This window comes from Pteropus medius, unplaced genomic scaffold, assembly GCF_902729225.1.
Source record: "Pteropus medius unplaced genomic scaffold, Ma_sr-lr_union100, whole genome shotgun sequence".
In the NCBI taxonomy this organism is placed as follows: Eukaryota; Metazoa; Chordata; class Mammalia; order Chiroptera; family Pteropodidae; genus Pteropus; species Pteropus medius.
This window is the reverse complement of record NW_024340696.1, coordinates 7,023,870-7,033,299: the sequence shown is the minus strand read 5'-3', so window position 1 is coordinate 7,033,299 and position 9,430 is coordinate 7,023,870.

The window sequence follows — 9,430 nt, the reverse complement described above, 5'->3', positions numbered from 1 at the left end:
TATACCAGGATTTGCAAATACATAAATATGCCAAGGATTCTTCAGTCCCCACTACAATTCTTCCTTTTAACGGTATGAAATCCAATACAGGTTCTTTTAACACAGAAGGCTTAGGATTCAAACTAATTTAATAAAGATTTTAAATGAAGTAGGAATAGTCAGTGACTCATAGGTCAGAAGTGGGTGGCAGGTGACAGAGGGAAAGGCCTCGGGCAGAAAAGAGACTCTCAGTACCAGTTTCCCATTCGGAATGTGAAGAGGTATTATTTATTCTGTTATTTTAACCTATGGCTGATGCATAGGTCACATTTTCCCACACTTCTACTCATGAAAGTATTTATGTATAGAGAATTTCTGAAAAAAATCTTGTAAGGCACCTCCCCACAAATCAACAAAACCAAAGGTTAAGTAATTTTTTTAAAAAAAGAGTCGTTTATGTTTAAAGATTCTTAAAAACTCTGCTGCCTCTTGCTTTATCAAGAATGATGTAATTTTTATAATTTAACTTAATATCCAAGATTATTGTAAAGAACAAAGATATTTTGTCTTAATTTTAAGATGTTTGTTGATTGTAATTTGGTATTCTATAGAGAATTCCAAACAAGAATTATATTTTAAATATACTTTTAAAACTGTACAATAGTAAATAAAAGATTTTCACAGTTTTCTTGTGCTTTTCTCAGGATTATACTCATGACTATATTAATATCTGAGTGAGAGTTCTCTGGACTATGATTTCAATACAGATGTACTGGCTGTCTTCCCATCTTTAATTCAACTGCTTTAAATTGTATAAAATGTTTTTGAGGGACACGAATTATCCCAATAATAAATCTAAGCCTAACAACCTACTTTGAAATTCTTCAGAAGCTATGTAATAAAAATAATAATAATAATAATAATAATAATCATCATCATCATCATCAAATACATAGCAAAATAAACCTTCTCATTTAATTTAAATATATTAAAAAGAAAAGCTTCACTTGTTTTCAAGCATAAAATCATAAATTAGCAATATAAGTATAGAATAGTATGCTTGGTCAATAACATGAGACTATATAAAATGTAGACAGAAACAATTAGGAAATATCTTTGCTGAACTCTAATAAGGGCAATGATGGAGAATAAAACAGCAAAGTAATATTGTTCCTCTTATAATCACCATAATACTTCCTTTTATATAAATCCATTGAAGGTAAACTCTTAATAAACTTTAATTACTAAATTTTTTTTTGGCAATTTGGTTGTACAGAAATGATATTATAGACATTTGGAAAAGAAATAAAAGCAAATATAAATGTGGGTGTGTTTAGTATAAATCTACTGGATGAAGTAGTACTAATAACAAATATCATTCAATATGATTAAAAAGGAAAGTCTGTACATTAATTAAACAGCCAGAATGAATGGAGAGCATAGTATGTGACACTCAGTTGACTAGATCCTGTATGTGATTCACAGCTAGGATATTTATCTTTCAATATATACTGAGAACTTGCTAAATGACAGACATAATACTAAGCAATGAGTATACAGCAGGAAACATAATAACAATGTCCTTATATACTATGAGTCTAGCAAGACTGATGAGTAAACAAGAAATTGAAATTTAATGAGATATGTACTATAGTACAGGAAATGTAGGATTACATGGGGAAAAATAAGCAAGATCTAGAAATCAGGAAGAGTTTGGTGTACATTTGAAAAGTTAAGGTAGAAAATGTGAGAACACAAATTTATTTGTGGCAGAGGTAGAAGTTAGTGTTTAAAGAGAAAATACTAACTAGGTAATGTGAGGTAAGCTTATCAGCATATTAATCTAAACCAGAAAGTATGAACTTGATATGTTAGGCAAGTTAATGATGGGAGTGACAGGTTAAAATTTTAATTTAATATTAGTGATATGGTAATAATCTAATGACAGAAAAACAGTGAAATAGACAATGAAATCAGTGTGACAGTATCTAGGTTGAGGTGTTAAAATCCTGGGCTCTTTACTTTAGTCAACAATGAGAAGGAGAAAAAAGAATCCCAGAGATTTTTCAAAAGAAAAATCGACACATAGTGACATATTGTGAATGACAGAAAGAGAAGACTGAAAGGCAAGTCTATGATTTGAGTTCGGGGGCTGAGAAATATGAAAAAGCTACTGCACACAATTTTATCTAGAAAGGAAGGGCCATTTGGAGACCAAAATTTTGTATTCATTTGGAATACACTGAATTTACATGCTAGCCACAATTCCATTCAGGCTAAGCTATTGCTAGTTGAGAAAAAGCACAGGAAGAATGCATGCAGGAGCCAAGGGCTGAAGATGTCATTTGGGAATTATCTGCCTAGAAATCAGAAATTAAGCCATGAATATGCTTTAAAAACAACAAAGGCTCAGGCAGAAAAGAGATTTAAGAAGGAGATGGTCTCAAATATCAAATATCTAAGTGAATCCAAGGAAAATAAAAGCAAAGGTACTGTTACTGGCTGTACGGACACAAATGTCGCTCATAACCTTTTGAAAGTATTTTCAGACATTTAAGGGGTTGGAAAATAGGAGAACCTTATTTCTCATAGTTAAAATGTGGAGTGATTAGATAAGAAGTGGAAGTGATAGTGAAAATTCTTTTTTTTTTTTTTAAGATTTTTATAATAAATGGAAAGATTAACCAGTATCTAGAAGTAATGGGGTTAAGGAAAGTGTTCATACCAGGAATACAAGAGTGGTTCAACATTTGCAAAAACAATTAATGTGACTCATCACATCAATAAAACCAAGGATTAAAACCATATGATTATCTCAATTGATGCATAAAAAACATTCAATAAAACCTGAATTCCATTTATGATAAAAACTCTCAACGAAGTGGGTATAAAAAGAACTTACCTCAACTTGATAAAGGCTATGTATGACAAGCTCACAGCTAACATCATATTCAATGGCAAAATGCTGAAAGCTTTTCGTGTAAGATCAAAAACAAGACAAGGATGCCTATTCTCACCATTATTATTCAACACAGTACTGGAATTCCTAGCCACAGCCATCAGACAAGAAAAGGAAATAAAAGGCATTTAAATAGAAGAGGAAGAAGTAAAACTGTTACTATTTGCAGATGACGTGATACTATATAGAATTTATAAAAGAATTCACTAAAGTATTGGGGAACAAAATTAATATACAGAAATCAGTCACATTCCTATACACTAATAATAAACAATCAGAAGGAGACATGGAGAAAACAATCCCATTCGAAACTGAATCAAAAAGAATAATATACCTAGGAATAAACTTAACCAAGGCAATAAAAGATCTGTAATCTGAAAACTATGACATTGAAGAGGACACAAATAAATGGAAGAATATTCTGTGCTTATGGTTTGGAAGGACTAATGTTAAAATAACCATACTACCCAAAGAAATTTACAGATTCAAAGTAATTCCTATCAAAATACCAATGTCATTCTTCTCAGAACTAGAACAAATAGTCTTAAAATTCATAAGGAACCACAAAAAACTCTGAATAGCCAAAGCAATCTTGAGAAAAAAGAACAAAGTTGGCAGTATCATGCTCCCTGATCTCAAACTATACTATAAAGCTACAATAATCAAAACAATATGGTACTAGCACAAAAACAGATACATAGATCAATGGAACAGAATAGAGAGTCCAGGAATAATCCATCACTTAAATGGTCAACTAATCTATGACAAAAAAGATAAAAATATACACTGGAGTAACAACAGTCTCTTCAACAAGTAGTACTGAGAAAACTAAACAGATGATACAAAAAATAAAGCTGGACTACTCTCTCATACCATATACAAAATACACAAAATGGATGAAAAACTTAAATGTAAGGCCTGAATCATTAAACTCCTACAAGAAAACATAAGAAGTAAACTATTTGGCATCATTCTGAGTACTATCTATTTTGATAAATCCTTTCGAGCAAGGAAATCAAAATCAATAATAAACAAATGGGACTACATCAAACTAAAAGGCTTCTGCACAGCGAGAGAAACTTTCAACAAAACAAAAAAGACAACCTACTGAATGGGAGAATATATTTGAAAATGATATATCAGATAAGGGGTTGTTATCCAAAACATATAAGAAACTCACACATCTCTATAACAAAAATAAATAAACAATCCCATCAAAAAATGGTCAGAGGACATGAAATTTGTCCAAAGAAGACATACAGATGGCCACCAGACATATAAAAAGATGCTTAATATAAGTAATCATTGGGAAAATGCAAATCAAAACCACAATGAGATATCACTTTACACCAATCAGAATGGCTATTATCAAAAAGTTAACAAATAATATGTGTTGGTGCGGATGTGGAGAAAAGTGACCCCTTGTGCACTGATGGTAAGACTGAAAACTGATACAGCCCCAGTGGAAAACAGTATGGAGATTCCTCGAAAAACTAAAAATGAATATACAACTCCTCAAATCAACTTCTGGTGAGTATTTATCCAAAGAAAACAAAAACACTAATTCAAAAAGATATATGCACCCCTATATTCATTGCAGCACTATTTATAATAGCCAAAATATAAAAGAAACCTAAGTGACCATTGATTGATAAAGAAGATGTGTGTGTGTATGTGTGTGTGTGTGTGTGTGTGTGTGTGTAAAATGGAATATTATGCAAAAATAAAAAAGAATGGAATATTGCCATTTGTGACAACGTAGATGGATCTAGAGGATGCTATGTTAAGTGAAATAAGTCAGGCAGAGAAAGAAAAAATACCAAATGGTTTCACTTATATGTGGAATCTAAAAACCAAACAAAACAAAAACAGACTCATAGAAACAGAAACCAAAGGTATGGTTACCAGAAGGGAGGGGATGGGAAGGTAGGTGAAAGGGGAAGGGAAATGTAATCAATAATGTTGTAATAAGTTTGCACGGTAATAGCTGGTTACTAGAATTAAGTGAGATAATTACATAGTAAGGTATAGAAATGTCGAATCACTGTATATTGTACACTTGAAACTAATATAACTAATATAAGCTTGTATACCACCTATACTTAAATAAAATGATAAATTTTAAAAAGAAAAGTGGTTTTGACATTTTAATTATGGATATACTTAGCAAGTTTGGAAGCAACCTTTACATTAAATAAAATTGGTTGGGCATCAAAGTAGAAGGTTGACTAAATTTCATGATTATCATCAAGGAGCTCTCAGCCCAATGGACTCCTCCAAAGAGCCTGAACAAAAACATGAGAATGTTATGTTGAAGATGAAAGAATATGAGAGGGTTTCAGCAAAATTCAATTTGCAGCATAAGAAAGAGGAAATATTTTCACTAAGAATCAGGGCAGGGGGAGAAAGTGTAAGATTGTTGGATGTTTTAAGGAGAAAAGAATAATAAGTGAGGGAATAGCTTTGTGACATTTGAGAGGTGAATAAAAGGGTTGATGTGATGATAGGCATGATCATGATGAAACTCCACAAAATGAATCTATAATTGTTACACCCTTGCGCATTTTCTTTCATCAGTATTTCATGGCCTGACAGCCAAAACAGAGTGAGTAAGCAATGAGGATACAATGTTTGAGGAATGATGTTTGAGGAATAAGAAGAATCTTTGAAGATTAAAAAGAGCATGTAGTGATCTAAAGTTGGATTATACATCTAAATAAAGCAAAGTGTGGCAACTTTAGTGCTGTACATGATGTTCCTTAAAGACTAATCACGTAGTAGGGCTATATTCATTATTGCTAATTGACAATAATAATATGTATGGAAGATATAATTGATAGATATCTCAATGGTTTATTTCTGGTATGAATCTTGCATGTTATTTAATATAGAACTTGGGAAATAATAAAAATAGCTTTCAATTATGCTTAAGAACTCATAACTATTCTTGTTAAATGTCTGCCTTATATCTCACAGGGAAACTGATTTCATGGCTAAAAATAGATGAAAATGACTTACCGAATATCAAAAACCTAAAATAAGCCTTGGTACCAGAATCCTCAATGACAAGATCAGAAACAAAAGCATTATCCTACTAACAGGGTCTCCTGATATTGAGAGCATAATTGTTACATCAGCTTTATTCACTTTACTCCTGAACCGTATACAAAGCTCTGTTCTGTGGGAATAAGAAATGACGAATCTGGAGGGCAGAAGACAGATTCCTGCTCTTGGTAGCTCTCTTAGCTAGAAGCCATGTTTGGTAGCAACAGAAAAAAGGACGAGAATAAGCTAAATTTAAAAATAGATGTTCTTATGGATGTGTAATAGTCAAACACATATTCACTTATAACCAAGAAATGAAGGGCGTTAGACGTCATAGAGACTGAGCAAGGGACCTGAAAATTCAGAAGTTTTCTTTCTTTCTCTCTGAATTATCTTTTATTCCTACTTCTTGCTGCTGTTTTTCTATTTTCCTCCAATCCTCCTTATCTCTCTGAAGGTCAGTTATTCTGTATCCTTGAATATGATCAATCATGAGTAGATCACTAGCTCCCCAGTTAACTAATTTACATTTCTCTCTGTAACTAGGAGAGATCAATTAATTGGTTGCCAGAGTTGTGAACAGGGAGTTTCCTCAGAGAGGTTGGGTGAGGAAACCATTTAACATCTGCAGTATGATAGCCCAGAACTTCACTAAGAATATGGAATCCAGACCATGCCTAAATAGAGCAGCTGACTCCAGTGTTTTGAACAAAAATTCATGAGTAGATAGTCCACACAGCATCAACTAAAAGGTTTCATATATACATTACAATATAGGCTGGGCTAGAGAAACCAACTTAGGATATTGGAATATGCTGTCCTGTGTTTTTATGAGTTCAGATATAAAAATCATAAGAATAAGTTGGGAATGCATGAACTTGCAGTACACATCCCTTCTTTAGATGACTAATAATCTACTTTTTTGAATATTTTAATTTTATATTTTTCAATCAAGTATTATTATTACACATTTTAGGAAAACCAAAATCAAGTCCCTTTGACTTTCAAGTGTGGCAAGTGGAAGTAATGGAAAATATTGATTGCCCTTCTATAGAAGGACAAATTATACCTATATTTTTAAGCTCCTACCTAAATCAGACTTATATTCAGCTGTCTTCAAAGAGGATATGACTTGTTTCATAAAAGTTATTTGTACTTAAGAAAGTTTAAAAACTTCTACAACTTCCTCCCCTTTCTCTATCTTGATCTAAGCAAGGAGCTGATTTTAAATTGAATCCTCACACTTGAGTCAGATCTTTATAGGAACACAGCAAGAGAGGAAACTTGTCCTGTGTGAATCATATCTTCACCAATTGTGTTAACCTGTGAAGATGGCGAAAAATGATTGAGTGCATCATGTTGAAAATACAGGTCAAATCCATTTAACTGATTTCCGAGAAATATATTTTATGTTCCTTAAGCACCCTTGATTTGTATAGAATATTGCTACAAGCAAGCAGCCCATTAACTATGGCAAGAAATCTTCCTACCACATGAACCTCTGGGATGTACCAGAACGTGTTACAAGTTTAAGACCATATTTTATGGATTAAATTATGTTTCCCCAAAATTTATATGTTGAGGCCCTAACCCCTAATGTGACTATATTTGGAGATAGGGCTTTTAAAATGTAATTAAGGTTAAATGAAGTCATAGTGGTTGTGTCTTAATTTGATAGGACTGGTGGCTTTATGCAAAGAGGAAGAAAAAGAGAGATCACTATCTTTCTGCATGCATGCACCATCTGGGAACACAGTTTAGAAGGTAGTCATCTGCAAGTCAGGAACGAGTTCCCACCAGAACCCAACATGCTGGCACCTTGATCTTAACCTCCATTCCTTCAAAATCCCCAAATTTGGCGCTAATCACCAAAGAAGAGAACGTAAGCATAAAGAAAATTGTGAACTTGCAAATTCTATGGTAGCCTTTAATTAATTAATCAATCAATCAATCAATCAATTATAAACGTGCTACATTTGGCTATGTTGTGAATACAGTTATTTTATTTTCTTGTAGTTGAAGAATAAATGCTAAAATATAACTTTAAAGATAATTACATCTTGAACTGACACTTTATGGAAATAGTTTTGATTCATGAGAAAACCCAACAGCTCTTAAGATAACCAAATTAATCATGAAGTGATTTTATTATAGTATAATTAAACATGAAGATGAAGTCATCATTATATCATTAATTTATATACTACAAAGATGTAACTAATGTTTGTGATTTTAAATTACAAGTTCCAAATACCAGTAAAGCCTGCTGCTAATTTGGGTCTTTGGTTTAGCACTTTAGTTGCCTCATTTTATATAATGCCACCTAACTTAATTCAGAGGAGAATTTCTAAATATTAACAGAGAAGGTATTTTAGAAATTTAATTAGTGATCCCTCCCACGCCATTGATTAAGTCTGGCTTTGGATAGTTGATTTTCCTTAAAAAAAAAAAAATCTCTAAAAAATCCTTGAGCTACAATGTATACGTAATAAATAAAATTAGTTATTATAACATCCCTATATACTACATACTTCTCTTACTATGTCAGATTTATTTCTGCTATTTGTTAATAAAAATAGATTTTTGTAGGTATAATATGGGTAGTTTTAAATGGAGTATTTCTTTCAAAGGCTGCATGGTATTTTATTGAGGACTTCTAATGTTACTTGTGTAATAGAAGAAGATGGGGAGAAAACATGAAAAATTTTATATTCTTTGGGATCTTGAGGAGCTATAAGTTTTTCATATTTTCCTGAGCTAGAAGTACTTTAAGAAGGTCACAACTCTATTTTTAAGTCTCTTTATTAAAAAGAAATACATGGAGCTTGGAAAGTTGGAAAATAATTACCCTATGGACATGTTAAGATATTGGAGATTATAATGTTGAACCTAGATTGCTATTCAAAAGACAAGAGAAAGAATAAACTATATTCTTCCTTTTATAGATTCAACAAAATATTTATTGAGTACGTACTGTTAGGCTATATGCCAGAAATTGGAGAGTCAATAATGATTAAAAATAGACTTGATTTCTACTCTTATGGAACATATGGTCTAGTGGGGAGAATGGCATTAATAATTATATAAGTCAACATGAGACTGCAGATGTGGTACATGCTGTAAAAGAAAAATTATATGTTACATTGAGAGTACTTTGAATTAAGGGAAAAGAATTGAAACATCCTAAACTAGAAAGCTCTGAGTGAGGAAGCTCCTTAAAGCTGGGAAAATGAGAGGGAGCTTGGTGAAAGATAGCATTTACCTTAATCCTAAATTTACTTTTATTCTAAAACTAATAATAATAAAAAAAACCTTTAAAGTATTTTAAGTAAGTGGAGATAGAGGATTAATATAATTAAATTTGTATTGTTATAATGTGTGTAGTCTGAAGAATATTAATGGAAGAAAGTTTGGACAGAGGTAGACCAGTCAGAAAGTTATTTTGGA